Genomic DNA, 17,258 nt, shown 5'->3' on the forward strand with positions numbered 1-17,258 from the left:
TTGCTTTCTGTCTGTTTACCTCTAAGTCCTCCTTGCATGTTAATATATTACTTCAATTCCATGAGCCTTTATCTAATGTATTAATCTTACCAAATGCCTTTTGGAAATCCAATTATACTACATTCCTGCCCTTTCAGTTACATCCTCAGAATTCTGGAATAAATCTGTCAATCAAGATTTCCATTCGGTAAAAACATGTTGACTTTGTTTGATCAGACAATGATTTTCCAAGTGCTTGTTCATACTTCCTTCATGATAGATTCGGACATTTTCTAGACGACTGATGTTCAGCTAACTTGCCTACAATTCGCCATACTATGAGGGGAGCAATGTGGCTCCAGTGGCGCAATCGGTAAGCGCGTGGTACTTATACAGCAGTACAATTAATGAGCTATGCCGAGGTTGTGAGTTCGAGCCTCACCTGGAGCATAGACTTTTAGAAACGGGGTGCAATGAGAAACAGCTGTCCAGTGCAGAGAGCAGTCATTCATTCGTCTGAACTGGCCAGAAGAAGGGGAACAATAGAACTGTGATGTGACATCAAACGAACAGGAGCCACGTGTGGTGAGAACACTGCAAAACTTCATAGTTATTTCCAGCAGAGAAGGAGACAACTCGGCCCATGCCATCTCTGCACAGAGCAACGCAGTCAGGCTCGATGCCCGTAGCCCTGCAAGTCTGCTTTTCTCAGAATTCCTCCTGAAGGCATTGATAATTTCTGCTTCCACCACTCTTGTGGGCAGCGAGTTCCAGGTCATTATCACTTGAGATATAAAAACAGTGCTTCCTCATACTCCCCCACATCCTTTTTTTCCACAGAACTGGCAAATTGTGGTCACTACTCCTTGTGCAGTCTGTTAATGGGAACAATTTTTCCTTGTCTAACTTATCCAAGCCTGTCATAATCTGGTACACTGCTATTAAATCTCCCCTCAATCTCTTTTGTTCTAAGGAGAACAACCCCAGCTCTGCCAACCTAAAATAAAAGCAAAATACTGCGGATGCTAACCTAACCTTGTAACTAAAATGCTCCATCCCTGGAACCCTTCTGCTAAATCTCCTCTGAACTCTCTCAAGGACCCTCATATCAAAGAACATAGAACATAGAACAGTACAGCACAGTACAGGCCCTTCGGCCCACGATGTTGTGCCGACTCTTTAACCTACCCTAAGATCAAACTACCTCCATACCCTTCATTCTACCATCATCCATGTACCTATCCAAGAGTTGCTTAAATGTCCCTAATGTATCTGCTTCTACTACCACCGCTGGCAGTGCATTCCACGCACCCACCACTCTCCGTGTAAAGAACCTACCTCTGACATCTCCTCTAAACCTTCCTCCTGTCACCTTAAAATTATGCCCCCTGGTGATAGCCCTTTCTGCCCTGGGAAAAAGTCTCTGGCTATCCACTCTATCTATGCCTCTCATCATCTTATACACCTCTATCAAGTCACCTCTCATCCTTCTTCGCTCCAATGAGAAAAGCCCGAGCTCCCTCAACCTTTCTGCATAAGACATGCCCTCCATTCCAGGCAGCATCCTGCTAAATCTCCTCTGCAAACTCTCTAAAGCTTCCACATCCTTCTTATAATGAGGCGACCAGAAGTGAACACAATATTCAAAGTGTGGTCTAACCAGGGCTTTATAGAGTTGCAGCATAACCTCGCTGCTCTTAAACTCAATCCCCCTGTTAATGAAAGCCAACACACCATATGCCTTCTTAACAAACCTATCAACTTGGGTGGCACCTTTGAGGGATCTATGGACATGGACCCCAAGATCCCTCTGTTCCTCCACACTGCCAAGAATCCTGTCTTTAAGCCTGTATTCTGCATTCAAATTCGACCTTCCAAAATGAATCACTTCACACTTTTCCAGGTTGAACTCCATCTGCCACTTCTCAGCCCAGCTCTGCATCCTGTCAATGTCCCGTTGCAACCTACAACAGCCCTCCACACTATCCACAACTCCAGCAACCTTTGTGTCATCGGCAAAATTACTAACCCAACCTTCCACTTCCTCATCCAAGTCATTTATAAAAATCACAAAGAGCAGAAGTCTCAGAACAGATCCCTGCGGAACACCACTGGTCACCGAGCTCCAGGCTGAATACTTTCCACCTACTACCACACTCTGTCTTCTATGGGCCAGCCAATTCTGTATCCAGACAGCGATATTTCCCTGTATCCCATGCCTCCTTACTTTCTGAATGAGCCTACCATGGGGAACCTTATCAAACGCCGTGCTAAAATCCATATACACCACATCCACTGCTCTTCCTTCATCAATGTGTTTTGTCACATCCTCAAAGAATTCAATAAGGCTTGTGAGGCATGACCTGCCCCTCACAAAGTCATGCTTATTATCTCTAATCAAACTATGCTTTTACAAATAATCATAAATCCTGTCTCTCAGAATCCTCTCCAATAATTTGCCCACCACCAACGTAAGACTGACTGGTCTGTAATTCCCAGGGTTATCCCTATTCCCTTTCTTGAACAAGGGAATAACATTTGCCACCCTCCAATCATCTTGTACCACTCCAGTGGACAGTGAGGACGCAAAGATCGTCAAAGTTCTCCCTGTGTCTGCGTGGGTTTCCTCCGGGTGCTCCGGTTTCCTCCCACATGCCAAAGACTTGCAGGTTGATAGGTTAATTGGCCATTATAAGTTGCCCCTAGTATAGGTAGGTGATAGGGAAATATAGGGACAGGTGGGGATGTGGTAGGAATATGGGATTAGTGTAGGATTAGTATAAATGGGTGGTTGATGGTCGGCACAGACTCGATGGGCCGAAGGGCCTGTTTCAGTGCTGTATCTCTGAACTAAACTGAATCATCGCCAAAGCCGCGGCAAATTCTTCCCTCGCTTCCCGTAATAACCTTGGGTATATCCCTTATGGCCCCGGGGACTTATCTATCATCATGTCTTTCAAAATTTCCAGCACATCCTCCTGCTTAACATCAACCTGTTCGAGCATATCAGCCTGTTCCACGCTGTCCTCACAAACGACAAGGTCCCTCTCACTCGTGAATACTGAAGCAAAGGATTCATTAAGGACCTCCCCTACCTTTATTGTTCCTGAAATGTGGTGACAAGAACAGGACAGATTTGTGGCTAACCAGAGCTTTATAAAGGTTCACCATAATTGTACTGAGTACTTCTTTTTATTAAGCCTAAGATTCCTTATGCTTTACTAACTATTCTCTCAGTATATCTTGCCACCTTCAAAGATCTATGCACCAGCACTCCCAGGTCACTCTGTTCCAGCACACTCTTTAGAACTATGCTATGACGTCTACATTGCCTCTTCTTAATTCTTCTGTTAAAATGCATCACTTCACACTTGTGAGGATAAAATTCTATCTGCCACCATTCTGTCCATTCTACGATCCTATCTATGGCCTGTTGTAGCAGTTGGCAGGAAAAAAGTCAGAAGTGCAAGGGGAGAGCCAACTGCGTAACAGCCCCGACAACCAATTTTATCTGCAGCACATGTGGAAGAGTCTGTCACTCTCGAATTGGCCTTTTCCGCCACTCCAGGCGCTGTTCCACAAACCACTGACCACCTCCAGGCGCTTACCCATTGTCTCCCGAGACAAGGAGGCCAAAGAAGAAGATTGTTAATACTCCACACGTTAAGTCACAAAGCCTTAAGGCTTGTCTTTTTTACGTTGCTTGTCTCCTTCCCACTATTTTTCACTGTGGCCCTGTTTGATTCAGGCCCTTGATTTCTCTGCCTATCACTTTTCTTATTCCCCTTAATGTCTTTTGTTCTTGTCCTTGATTCCCCCTTCCTCTGACTCCTTGCAAAGTTTCCAATCCCCCTGCCATTTTAGTTCAATCCCCCCCAACCACTCGAGCAAACACTCCCCCTGGGATATACCTTTATGTTAGGTAAGACGTCATCTCGTGGAGCATTTTCCCCCTCTTTCCCATTGCCTCCAGTTTAGCTCGGGCTCCTTGATCCCATACTAGGTCTAATGTTATTTTTATGTCAATTTCAGTCACTGTCACCTCTTGAAAACAGCTCTATTTTCCATGTTTGGTCAAGGTTGTAATGAAGTCTGGAATTGCGTGCCCCTGGTGGAACCCAAACTGAGCATCGGTCAACGATGTGTTACTGAGTAATTGTTTATTGATAGCACTGTCAACGATACCTTCCACAACTTTGCTGATGATTGTGAGTAGACTGATGGGGTCGTTAATGGGCGGATTGGACTTTTCCCGATTTTTGTAGACAGGACATAGCTGGGCAAATTGCGCATTGTCAGGAAGATGTGCGTTTTGCAATTATACTGAAACAGCGTCTCTCAGGCCACAGCTGGTTCTAGAGCACAGGTCTTCAGTATGACAGTTGGAATTGTGTCAGGGCCCATCGTGTTTTCTATATTTAGTGCTTTCACCCGTCTCTTGACAGCATGTGGATTTAATGGAATTCTCTCGAGGCTGGCATCAATGATGATAAGGACCAATCTTCTCTTCAACCCAGGACCGAATCCGCTTCCACCACACTCTCCGTATTGGACAAAGCTTTGGCCCCAGCACTGATCCTTGAGGCACTCCACGAGGTGCAGTCTAATATCTTGAAAATGCTCCATTTATCCCTACTCGTTGCTTTCTGTCTGTTTACCTCTAAGTCCTCCTTGCATGTTAATATATTACTTCAATTCCATGAGCCTTTATCTAATGTATTAATCTTACCGAATGCCTTTTGGAAATCCAATTATACTACATTCCTGCCCTTTCAGTTACATCCTCAGAATTCTGGAATAAATCTGTCAATCAAGATTTCCATTCGGTAAAAACATGTTGACTATGTTTGATCAGACAATGATTTTCCAAGTGCTTGTTCACACTTCCTTCATGACAGATTCGGACATTTTCCAGACGACTGATGTTCAGCTAACTTGCCTACAATTCGCCATACTATAAGGGGAGCGATGTGGCTCCAGTGGCGCAATCGGTAAGCGCGTGGTACTTATACAGCAGTGCAATTAATGAGCTATGCCGAGGTTGTGAGTTCGAGCCTCACCTGGAGCATAGACTTTTAGAAACGGGGTGCAATGAGAAACAGCTGTCCAGTGCAGAGAGCAGTCATTCATTAGTCTGAACTGGCCAGAAGAAGGGGAACAATGGATCTGTGATGTGACATCAAAGGAACAGGAGCCACGTGTGGTGAGAACACTGCAAAACTTCATAGTTATTTCCAGCAGAGAAGGAGACAACTCGGTCCATGCCATCTCTGCACAGAGCAACGCAGTCAGGCTCGATGCCCATAGCCCTGCAAGTCTGCTTTTCTCAGAATTCCTCCTGAAGGCATTGATAATTTCTGCTTCCACCACTCTTGTGGGCAGCGAGTTCCAGGTCATTATCACTTGAGATATAAAAACAGTGCTTCCTCATACTCCCCCACATCCTTTTTTTCCACAGAACTGGCAAATTGTGGTCACTACTCCTTGTGCAGTCTGTTAATGGGAACAATTTTTCCTTGTCTAACTTATCCAAGCCTGTCATAATCTTGTCTACTGCTATTAAATCTCCCCTCAATCTCTTTTGTTCTAAGGAGAACAACCCCAGCTCTGCCAACCTAAAATAAAAGCAAAATACTGCGGATGCTAACCTAACCTTGTAACTAAAATGCTCCATCCCTGGAACCCTTCTGCTAAATCTCCTCTGAACTCTCTCAAGGACCCTCATATCAAAGAACATAGAACAGTACAGCACAGTACAGGCCCTTCGGCCCACGATGTTGTGCCGACTCTTTAACCTACCCTAAGATCAAACTACCTCCAAACCCTTCATTCTACCATCATCCATGTACCTATCCAAGAGTTGCTTAAATGTCCCTAATGTATCTGCTTCTACTACCACCGCTGGCAGTGCATTCCACGCACCCACCACTCTCCGTGTAAAGAACCTACCTCTGACATCTCCTCTAAACCTTCCTCCTGTCACCTTAAAATTATGCCCCCTGGTGATAGCCCTTTCTGCCCTGGGAAAAAGTCTCTGGCTATCCACTCTATCTATGCCTCTCATCATCTTATACACCTCTATCAAGTCACCTCTCATCCTTCTTCGCTCCAATGAGAAAAGCCCCAGCTCCCTCAACCTTTCTGCATAAGACATGCCCTCTAGTCCAGGCAGCATCCTGGTAAATCTCCTCTGCAAACTCTCTAAAGCTTCCACATCCTTCTTATAATGAGGCGACCAGAACTGAACACAATATTCCAAGCGTGGTCTAACCAGGGCTTTATAGAGTTGCAGCATAACATCGCTGCTCTTAAACTCAATCCCCCTGTTAATGAAAGCCAACACACCATATGCCTTCTTAACAAACCTATCAACTTGGGTGGCACCTTTGAGGGATCTATGGACATGGACCCCAAGATCCCTCTGTTCCTCCACACTGCCAAGAATCCTGTCTTTAAGCCTGTATTCTGCATTCAAATTCGACCTTCCAAAATGAATCACTTCACACTTTTCCAGGTTGAACTCCATCTGCCACTTCTCAGCCCAGCTCTGCATCCTGTCAATGTCCCGTTGCAACCTACAACAGCCCTCCACACTATCCACAACTCCAGCAACCTTTGTGTCATCGGCAAAATTACTAACCCAACCTTCCACTTCCTCATCCAAGTCATTTATAAAAATCACAAAGAGCAGAAGTCTCAGAACAGATCCCTGCGGAACACCACTGGTCACCGAGCTCCAGGCTGAATACTTTCCACCTACTACCACACTCTGTCTTCTATGGGCCAGCCAATTCTGTATCCAGACAGCCAAATTTCCCTGTATCCCATGCCTCCTTACTTTCTGAATGAGCCTACCATGGGGAACCTTATCAAACGCCGTGCTAAAATCTATATACACCACATCCACTGCTCTTCCTTCATCAATGTGTTTTGTCACATCCTCAAAGAATTCAATAAGGCTTGTGAGGCATGACCTGCCCCTCACAAAGTCATGCTTATTATCTCTAATCAAACTATGCTTTTACAAATAATCATAAATCCTGTCTCTCAGAATCCTCTCCAATAATTTGCCCACCACCAACGTAAGACTGACTGGTCTGTAATTCCCAGGGTTATCCCTATTCCCTTTCTTGAACAAGGGAATAACATTTGCCACCCTCCAATCATCTTGTACCACTCCAGTGGACAGTGAGGACGCAAAGATCGTCAAAGTTCTCCCTGTGTCTGCGTGGGTTTCCTCCGGGTGCTCCGGTTTCCTCCCACATGCCAAAGACTTGCAGGTTGATAGGTTAATTGGCCATTATAAGTTGCCCCTAGTATAGGTAGGTGATAGGGAAATATAGGGACAGGTGGGGATGTGGTAGGAATATGGGATTAGTGTAGGATTAGTATAAATGGGTGGTTGATGGTCGGCACAGACTCGATGGGCCGAAGGGCCTGTTTCAGTGCTGTATCTCTGAACTAAACTGAATCATCGCCAAAGCCGCGGCAAGTTCTTCCCTCGTTTCCCGGAATAACCTTGGGTATATCTCTTATGGCCCCGGGGACTTATCTATCATCATGTCTTTCAAAATTTCCAGCACATCCTCCTGCTTAACATCAACCTGTTCGAGCATATCAGCCTGTTCCACGCTGTCCTCACAAACGACAAGGTCCCTCTCACTCGTGAATACTGAAGCAAAGGATTCATTAAGGACCTCCCCTACCTTTATTGTTCCTGAAATGTGGTGACAAGAACAGGACAGATTTGTGGCTAACCAGAGCTTTATAAAGGTTCACCATAATTGTACTGAGTACTTCTTTTTATTAAGCCTAAGATTCCTTATGCTTTACTAACTATTCTCTCAGTATATCTTGCCACCTTCAAAGATCTATGCACCAGCACTCCCAGGTCACTCTGTTCCAGCACACTCTTTAGAACTATGCTATGACGTCTACATTGCCTCTTCTTAATTCTTCTGTCAAAATGCATCACTTCACACTTGTGAGGATAAAATTCTATCTGCCACCATTCTCTCCATTCTACGATCCTATCTATGGCCTGTTGTAGCAGTTGGCAGGAAAAAAGTCAGAAGTGCAAGGGGAGAGCCAACTGCGTAACAGCCCCGACAACCAATTTTATCTGCAGCACATGTGGAAGAGTCTGTCACTCTCGAATTGGCCTTTTTTGCCACTCCAGGCGCTGTTCCACAAACCACTGACCACCTCCAGGCGCTTACCCATTGTCTCCCGAGACAAGGAGGCCAAAGAAGAAGATTGTTAATACTCCACACGTTAAGTCACAAAGCCTTAAGGCTTGTCTTTTTTACGTTGCTTGTCTCCTTCCCACTATTTTTCACTGTGGCCCTGTTTGATTCAGGCCCTTGATTTCTCTGCCTATCACTTTTCTTATTCCCCTTAATGTCTTTTGTTCTTGTCCTTGATTCCCCCTTCCTCTGACTCCTTGCAAAGTTTCCAATCCCCCTGCCATTTTAGTTAAATCCCCCCAACCACTCGAGCAAACACTCCCCCTGGGACATACCTTTGTGTTAGGTAAGACGTCATCTCGTGGAGCATTTTCCCCCTCTTGCCCATTGCCTCCAGTTTAGTTCGGGCTCCTTGATCCCATGCTAGGTCTAATGTTATTTTTATGTCAATTTCAGTCACTGTCACCTCTTGGAAACAGCTCTATTTTCCATGTTTGGTCAAGGTTGTAATGAAGTCTGGAATTGCGTGCCCCTGGTGGAACCCAAACTGAGCATCGGTCAACGATGTGTTACTGAGTAAGTGGTTATTGATAGCACTGTCAACGATACCTTCCACAACTTTGCTGATGATTGTGAGTAGACTGATGGGGTCGTTAATGGGCGGATTGGACTTTTCCCGATTTTTGTAGACAGGACATAGCTGGGCAAATTGCGCATTGTCAGGAAGATGTGCGTTTTGCAATTATACTGAAACAGCGTCTCTCAGGCCACAGCTGGTTCTAGAGCACAGGTCTTCAGTATGACAGTTGGAATTGTGTCAGGGCCCATCGTGTTTTCTATATTCAGTGCTTTCACCCGTCTCTTGACAGCACGTGGATTTAATGGAATTCTCTCGAGGCTGGCATCAATGATGATAAGGACCAATCTTCTCTTCAACCCAGGACCGAATCCGCTTCCACCACACTCTCCGTATTGGACAAAGCTTTGGCCCCAGCACTGATCCTTGAGGCACTCCACGAGTTGCAGTCTGATATCTTGAAAATGCTCCATTTATCCCTACTTGTTGCTTTCTGTCTGTTTACCTCTAAGTCCTCCTTGCATGTTAATATATTACTTCAATTCCATGAGCCTTTATCTAATGTATTAATCTTACCGAATGCCTTTTGGAAATCCAATTATACTACATTCCTGCCCTTTCAGTTACATCCTCAGAATTCTGGAATAAATCTGTCAATCAAGATTTCCATTCGGTAAAAACATGTTGACTTTGTTTGATCAGACAATGATTTTCCAAGTGCTTGTTCACACTTCCTTCATGAGAGATTCGGACATTTGCCAGACGACTGATGTTCAGCTAACTTGCCTACAATTCGCCATACTATAAGGGGAGCGATGTGGCTCCAGTGGCGCAATCGGTAAGCGCGTGGTGCTGAAACAGCAGTACAATTAATGAGCTATGCCGAGGTTGTGAGTTCGAGCCTCACCTAGAGCATAGACTTTTAGAAACGGGGTGCAATGAGAAACAGCTGTCCAGTGCAGAGAGCAGTCATTCATTAGTCTGAACTGGCCAGAAGAAGGGGAACAATAGAACTGTGATGTGACATCAAAGGAACAGGAGCCACGTGTGGTGAGAACACTGCAAAACTTCATAGTTATTTCCAGCAGAGAAGGAGACAACTCGGCCCATGCCATCTCTGCACAGAGCAACGCAGTCAGGCTCGATGCCCATAGCCCTGCAAGTCTGCTTTTCTCAGAATTCCTCCTGAAGGCATTGATAATTTCTGCTTCCACCACTCTTGTGGGCAGCGAGTTCCAGGTCATTATCACTTGAGATATAAAAACAGTGCTTCCTCATACTCCCCCACATCCTTTTTTTCCACAGAACTGGCAAATTGTGGTCACTACTCCTTGTGCAGTCTGTTAATGGGAACAATTTTTCCTTGTCTAACTTATCCAAGCCTGTCATAATCTGGTACACTGCTATTAAATCTCCCCTCAATCTCTTTTGTTCTAAGGAGAACAACCCCAGCTCTGCCAACCTAAAATAAAAGCAAAATACTGCGGATGCTAACCTAACCTTGTAACTAAAATGCTCCATCCCTGGAACCCTTCTGCTAAATCTCCTCTGAACTCTCTCAAGGACCCTCATATCAAAGAACATAGAACATAGAACAGTACAGCACAGTACAGGCCCTTCGGCCCACGATGTTGTGCCGACTCTTTAACCTACCCTAAGATCAAACTACCTCCATACCCTTCATTCTACCATCATCCATGTACCTATCCAAGAGTTGCTTAAATGTCCCTAATGTATCTGCTTCTACTACCACCGCTGGCAGTGCATTCCACGCACCCACCACTCTCCGTGTAAAGAACCTACCTCTGACATCTCCTCTAAACCTTCCTCCTGTCACCTTAAAATTATGCCCCCTGGTGATAGCCCTTTCTGCCCTGGGAAAAAGTCTCTGGCTATCCACTCTATCTATGCCTCTCATCATCTTATACACCTCTATCAAGTCACCTCTCATCCTTCTTCGCTCCAATGAGAAAAGCCCCAGCTCCCTCAACCTTTCTGCATAAGACATGCCCTCCAGTCCAGGCAGCATCCTGGTAAATCTCCTCTGCAAACTCTCTAAAGCTTCCACATCCTTCTTATAATGAGGCGACCAGAACTGAACACAATATTCCAAGTGTGGTCGAACCAGGGCTTTATAGAGTTGCAGCATAACCTCGCTGCTCTTAAACTCAATCCCCCTGTTAATGAAAGCCAACACACCATATGCCTTCTTAACAAACCTATCAACTTGGGTGGCACCTTTGAGGGATCTATGGACATGGACCCCAAGATCCCTCTGTTCCTCCACACTGCCAAGAATCCTGTCTTTAAGCCTGTATTCTGCATTCAAATTCGACCTTCCAAAATGAATCACTTCACACTTTTCCAGGTTGAACTCCATCTGCCACTTCTCAGCCCAGCTCTGCATCCTGTCAATGTCCCGTTGCAACCTACAACAGCCCTCCACACTATCCACAACTCCAGCAACCTTTGTGTCATCGGCAAAATTACTAACCCAACCTTCCACTTCCTCATCCAAGTCATTTATAAAAATCACAAAGAGCAGAAGTCTCAGAACAGATCCCTGCGGAACACCACTGGTCACCGAGCTCCAGGCTGAATACTTTCCACCTACTACCACACTCTGTCTTCTATGGGCCAGCCAATTCTGTATCCAGACAGCCAAATTTCCCTGTATCCCATGCCTCCTTACTTTCTGAATGAGCCTACCATGGGGAACCTTATCAAACGCCGTGCTAAAATCTATATACACCACATCCACTGCTCTTCCTTCATCAATGTGTTTTGTCACATCCTCAAAGAATTCAATAAGGCTTGTGAGGCATGACCTGCCCCTCACAAAGTCATGCTTATTATCTCTAATCAAACTATGCTTTTACAAATAATCATAAATCCTGTCTCTCAGAATCCTCTCCAATAATTTACCCACCACCAACGTAAGACTGACTGGTCTGTAATTCCCAGGGTTATCCCTATTCCCTTTCTTGAACAAGGGAATAACATTTGCCACCCTCCAATCATCTTGTACCACTCCAGTGGACAGTGAGGACGCAAAGATCGTCAAAGTTCTCCCTGTGTCTGCGTGGGTTTCCTCCGGGTGCTCCGGTTTCCTCCCACATGCCAAAGACTTGCAGGTTGATAGGTTAATTGGCCATTATAAGTTGCCCCTAGTATAGGTAGGTGATAGGGAAATATAGGGACAGGTGGGGATGTGGTAGGAATATGGGATTAGTGTAGGATTAGTATAAATGGGTGGTTGATGGTCGGCACAGACTCGATGGGCCGAAGGGCCTGTTTCAGTGCTGTATCTCTGAACTAAACTGAATCATCGCCAAAGCCGCGGCAAATCCTTCCTCTCGCTTCCCGTAATAACCTTGGGTATATCCCTTATGGCCCCGGGGACTTATCTATCATCATGTCTTTCAAAATTTCCAGCACATCCTCCTGCTTAACATCAACCTGTTCGAGCATATCAGCCTGTTCCACGCTGTCCTCACAAACGACAAGGTTCCTCTCACTCATGAATACTGAAGCAAAGGATTCATTAAGGACCTCCCCTACCTTTATTGTTCCTGAAATGTGGTGACAAGAACAGGACAGATTTGTGGCTAACCAGAGCTTTATAAAGGTTCACCATAATTGTACTGAGTACTTCTTTTTATTAAGCCTAAGATTCCTTATGCTTTACTAACTATTCTCTCAGTATATCTTGCCACCTTCAAAGATCTATGCACCAGCACTCCCAGGTCACTCTGTTCCAGCACACTCTTTAGAACTATGCTATGACGTCTACATTGCCTCTTCTTAATTCTTCTGTCAAAATGCATCACTTCACACTTGTGAGGATAAAATTCTATCTGCCACCATTCTGTCCATTCTACGATCCTATCTATGGCCTGTTGTAGCAGTTGGCAGGAAAAAAGTCAGAAGTGCAAGGGGAGAGCCAACTGCGTAACAGCCCCGACAACCAATTTTATCTGCAGCACATGTGGAAGAGTCTGTCACTCTCGAATTGGCCTTTTTCGCCACTCCAGGCGCTGTTCCACAAACCACTGACCACCTCCAGGCGCTTACCCATTGTCTCCCGAGACAAGGAGGCCAAAGAAGAAGATTGTTAATACTCCACACGTTAAGTCACAAAGCCTTAAGGCTTGTCTTTTTTACGTTGCTTGTCTCCTTCCCACTATTTTTCACTGTGGCCCTGTTTGATTCAGGCCCTTGATTTCTCTGCCTAGCACTTTTCTTATTCCCCTTAATGTCTTTTGTTCTTGTCCTTGATTCCCCCTTCCTCTGACTCCTTGCAAAGTTTCCAATCCCCCTGCCATTTTAGTTCAATCCCCCCCAACCACTCGAGCAAACACTCCCCCTGGGATATACCTTTGTGTTAGGTAAGACGTCATCTCGTGGAGCATTTTCCCCCTCTTTCCCATTGCCTCCAGTTTAGCTCGGGCTCCTTGATCCCATACTAGGTCTAATGTTATTTTTATGTCAATTTCAGTCACTGTCACCTCTTGAAAACAGCTCTATTTTCCATGTTTGGTCAAGGTTGTAATGAAGTCTGAAATTGCGTGCCCCTGGTGGAACCCAAACTGAGCATCGGTCAACGATGTGTTACTGAGTAATTGTTTATTGATAGCACTGTCAACGATACCTTCCACAACTTTGCTGATGATTGTGAGTAGACTGATGGGGTCGTTAATGGGCGGATTGGACTTTTCCCGATTTTTCTAGACAGGACATAGCTGGGCAAATTGCGCATTGTCAGGAAGATGTGCATTTTGCAATTATACTGAAACCGCGTCTCTCAGGCCACAGCTGGTTCGAGAGCACAGATCTTCAGTATGACAGTTGGAATTGTGTCAGGGCCCATCGTGTTTACTATATTCAGTGCTTTCACCCGTCTCTTGACAGCACGTGGATTTAATGGAATTCTCTCGAGGCTGGCATCAATGATGATAAGGACCAATCTTCACAAACGACAAAGTCACTCTCACCAGTGAATACTGAAGCAAAGGATTCATTAAGGACCTCCCCTACCTATATCGTTCCTGAAATGTGGTGACAAGAACAGGACAGAGTTGTGGCTAACCAGAGCTTTATAAAGGTTCACCATAATTGTACCGAGTACTTCTTTTTATTAAGCCTAAGATTCCTTATGCTTTACTAACTATTCTCTCAGTATATCTTGCCACCTTCAAAGATCTATGCACCGGCACTCCCAGGTCACTCTGTTCCAGCACACTCTTTAGAACTATGCTATTACGTCTACATTGCCTCTCCTTAATTCTTCTGTCAATATGCATCACTTCGCACCTGTGAGGATAAAATTCTATCTGCCACCATTCTGTCCATTCTACTATCCTATCGATGGCCTGTTGTGGGCTGTTCATATGATGCTCAAATGTTTGCTGCAGCTCCAAGGTTTGTGTCATCATCAAATTTTGTAATTCTGCTATCTATTCCTGGATTCACATCATTTACATAAAGAACAAAAATCAGCACTGAGTCTTGGGGAACATCACTGTCTATCATCATCCAGTCTGAAAAACTTCCATTTTCTTTGACTTGTTGTTTTCAGTACTTATGCCAATATTTTATCCAACTGGACACTGACCGTCCTATTCCATGAGTCACAATTTTATTAACAACCCTTTAATGTGGTACCTTATCAAATATTTTATTAATATCCATATAAACAACATTCAGCGCACTCCCTTCATCAAAATTCTACTTTACTTCATAAAAAATTCAATTAAATTAGTCATGCATGATCTGTCTTTTACAAATCCATGCTCGTTATTTTAATTACCTGGAACCTCTCTACGTGTAAATTGATATTTTCCCTGACTATTGTTTCGAAAAACCAACTGGCATGTAATTGCTCGGACTGACCTTACACATTTCGTGAATAAGGGTGTCACATTTGCCACTCCCCTATTCTCTGGCACCTTCTTTCCTGATTCAAACATCCAGAACTTGTGGAAAGACCTTGACCCATCTTGGACTGAGTCTGAGGAGAGGTTTCTTCAACAGAGGCTGATTTGGACCTTGAGCTACATTTGAAATTTCCACTTCATCAGACATGTCTCTCCAACTCTGCCTTGAATCTGAACTCAAACATTTTCTTGCACAAGTTTCAGGCATGATTTTTGTTTGAGTAACAATTGGTGCTCAACTCGTAAAAAAACTATCTGATTTATCAGACACATTTGATTCTTTCCAACTTCTTTCTTTTTTTTTGTGAACCTCTGAAGGGAAAAAATGACCTTTATGTCCAACGTAACTTTTCCACTACAAAACATCTTGACTAAATATGTACGAGGACCACATCTTCCAATACTCTTCCTGGTCACCACTTCAACCAATTGTGATGATGAATCTTCACTCTCACCTTCTGGTTCAACTTCAGAATTCTTTCTCCCACGCTACCCCTATCATGACTCTCCTTCTGTCTTGATTGTTTTTCTTCTACTGACAGTGCTAAATGTGGCTTCAGCAATGAAAACCTAATTCTGGCCTGTCTATTGAGAAACAGGTCCCTCATAATTTTATACACTTCCATTACATCTCCCCTTAACTTTCTCTCTTCCAAGGAATACAAACCCAGCCTTATCCGATCATTCCTCTGCTCATCTGCATGTAAATTGCGTTCAGGATGAGTTTCCGAGGTTTTCTCCCTGAAACTAATGACTCCGATCATTGTCATTGGAATCCTTTTAGACGTGGATCCGATGCTATTTTCCCCCAGGAAGTGACCATTCTCATTCTGTGACAGAGACGTTTTTTGTTTTGTACAAAAGCTGCACTGGAACTTCCCACTTTCAAAGTATTATCATTTACTGTACATTAGGCTGCATCTACAAACTTGTCTCTCACATGTCCGGTGATTCAGAGGACACTTGTAATTCAGGAATTGTGATATTCACAACAACGTGCTGGAGAAAGATACAGTTTGAGTGCGGGTGACAGTGGTGGAGGAATGGAGAGCTGGGATTCGCCCGTGAAAGCAGCCACAAAGTTTAAAGCAATCACAGTGAACATGGAGCTCTAACCCATGACCATGAAATTAAGAATCTCATGCTCTATTGACTGAGGTAACTGGGCAACCCACGGTAGCGTTGCCATATCTCTCATAAAGTGAGATAACTGTTGGTTTCCTCCTGGTGCCTCAGCTTTTTTTGTGTTCCAAGATGTAAAAGGAAATTGATCAACAAAAGCCCAAGGATGCAATACATTCCACTCAATCATCAATAACATCATTCCCATCTTCCACTTTTTAGCTGCACCTCCTTCCAAAGATTGCAATCCATTTTACTGAGGAATTGTTCTGGGATTTATTGTTTACCTACGTTGTGTCCTCATTTTGATATGAGATTCTCTTCAATATCCACCACAGATTGAATTGCAAACCGAACAGACAAACACGAAAAACACAAATCCCATGGTGCTCACTTTCAGATACAGAACAGTCAGCTTTAAATAACATGAACATATTTTACATGGGAACGATTTCGAATGTTGTTACTATTGTTTGTGACTCATTCATTGTGCTCAGAATATGAGGAGGTTTGGCCCGGGCTGTAGTGTCCCGTGTCCCACGGATGTACAGTAACCATCTGATTGATTTGTTGTTTTCTGTTGACAGTGGGTGATTGGAGAGTGTGGGTTTAGAATATTGCTGCTTGTCCCGGTCTCACTGACTGTGGCATTGGGAATGAGTGAATAATTGATGTAACTGTTTTCCTGTGCGACATGAAGCTTTGACCGGCTGTTATTAACCGAGGTAGCACGGAATGATCCTTTAATAATGGCTCACAAATTTGAACAGAAATCAGCTGCAATGTTCCACGTTGAGGGTGACTTTCTGCTCTGACAGGGGTTGAAAGGAAATTGAGTGAAAGACGCTGTGAACAGCTTGAGTGTACAGAACTGTACAGAGAATAAGCAAATGTAACAATCTGTGATATTTTGCAATTTGATAACATGAATTGACGAATGTCTATCACTCAAGGTTTCCTGGTATTTCATGGAATACGTTTTGATAACGTTTCAACGTGGTTTTGAACTGGGGACTGTTCACAAATCCAAGAAAGATGATAACTCTAACTTTATGGAAACACTGCACTGCAATCAACCTGGGGAGCAAAACCAGAATGTTAAACTGTTATTTTAAATTAGCACGAGGTGATTTTTTTCGAAGTCATCTTTAAATGATCTATAAATGATTCGAAGCTCATGACATTCTGGCTATTTCAGCAGCCGTGTTGAAAACATCAAATGTTTTTGCTTTTGACGTCTTCAATCTTCTGGAAAATATAATTCAGGAATGTGAGATTCCAGATATGTGGATAGACTGGAGAAGCTGGGGTTGTTCATCTTCGAGCAGAGAAGGAGAGAGGAGAATTGATCGAATGTTTAAATGAAGGGTTTAGATCCAAGAATTAAAGAGGAACTGTTTCTATTGGCTGAAGGATTGAAGATCCAGAGAGTACAGATTGAAAAATTTTGGCAGAAGA

At 44.0% G+C, this 17,258-nt stretch overlaps 2 non-coding genes across 2 annotated transcripts; both read left to right on the top strand.

Moving 5' to 3' along the window:
* Nucleotides 1-334: 334 nt before the first annotated feature.
* On the top strand, nt 335-429 carry trnai-uau (transfer RNA isoleucine (anticodon UAU)). Its single transcript has 2 exons — nt 335-372; nt 394-429. It is a non-coding gene; the product is annotated as a tRNA-Ile (tRNA).
* Nucleotides 430-4,952: 4,523 nt separating this feature from the next.
* Nucleotides 4,953-5,047, top strand: trnai-uau (transfer RNA isoleucine (anticodon UAU)). Its single transcript has 2 exons — nt 4,953-4,990; nt 5,012-5,047. It is a non-coding gene; the product is annotated as a tRNA-Ile (tRNA).
* Nucleotides 5,048-17,258: the final 12,211 nt, after the last annotated feature.

Source organism: Heterodontus francisci, chromosome 34 (assembly GCF_036365525.1).
Source record: "Heterodontus francisci isolate sHetFra1 chromosome 34, sHetFra1.hap1, whole genome shotgun sequence".
In the NCBI taxonomy this organism is placed as follows: domain Eukaryota; kingdom Metazoa; phylum Chordata; class Chondrichthyes; order Heterodontiformes; family Heterodontidae; genus Heterodontus; species Heterodontus francisci.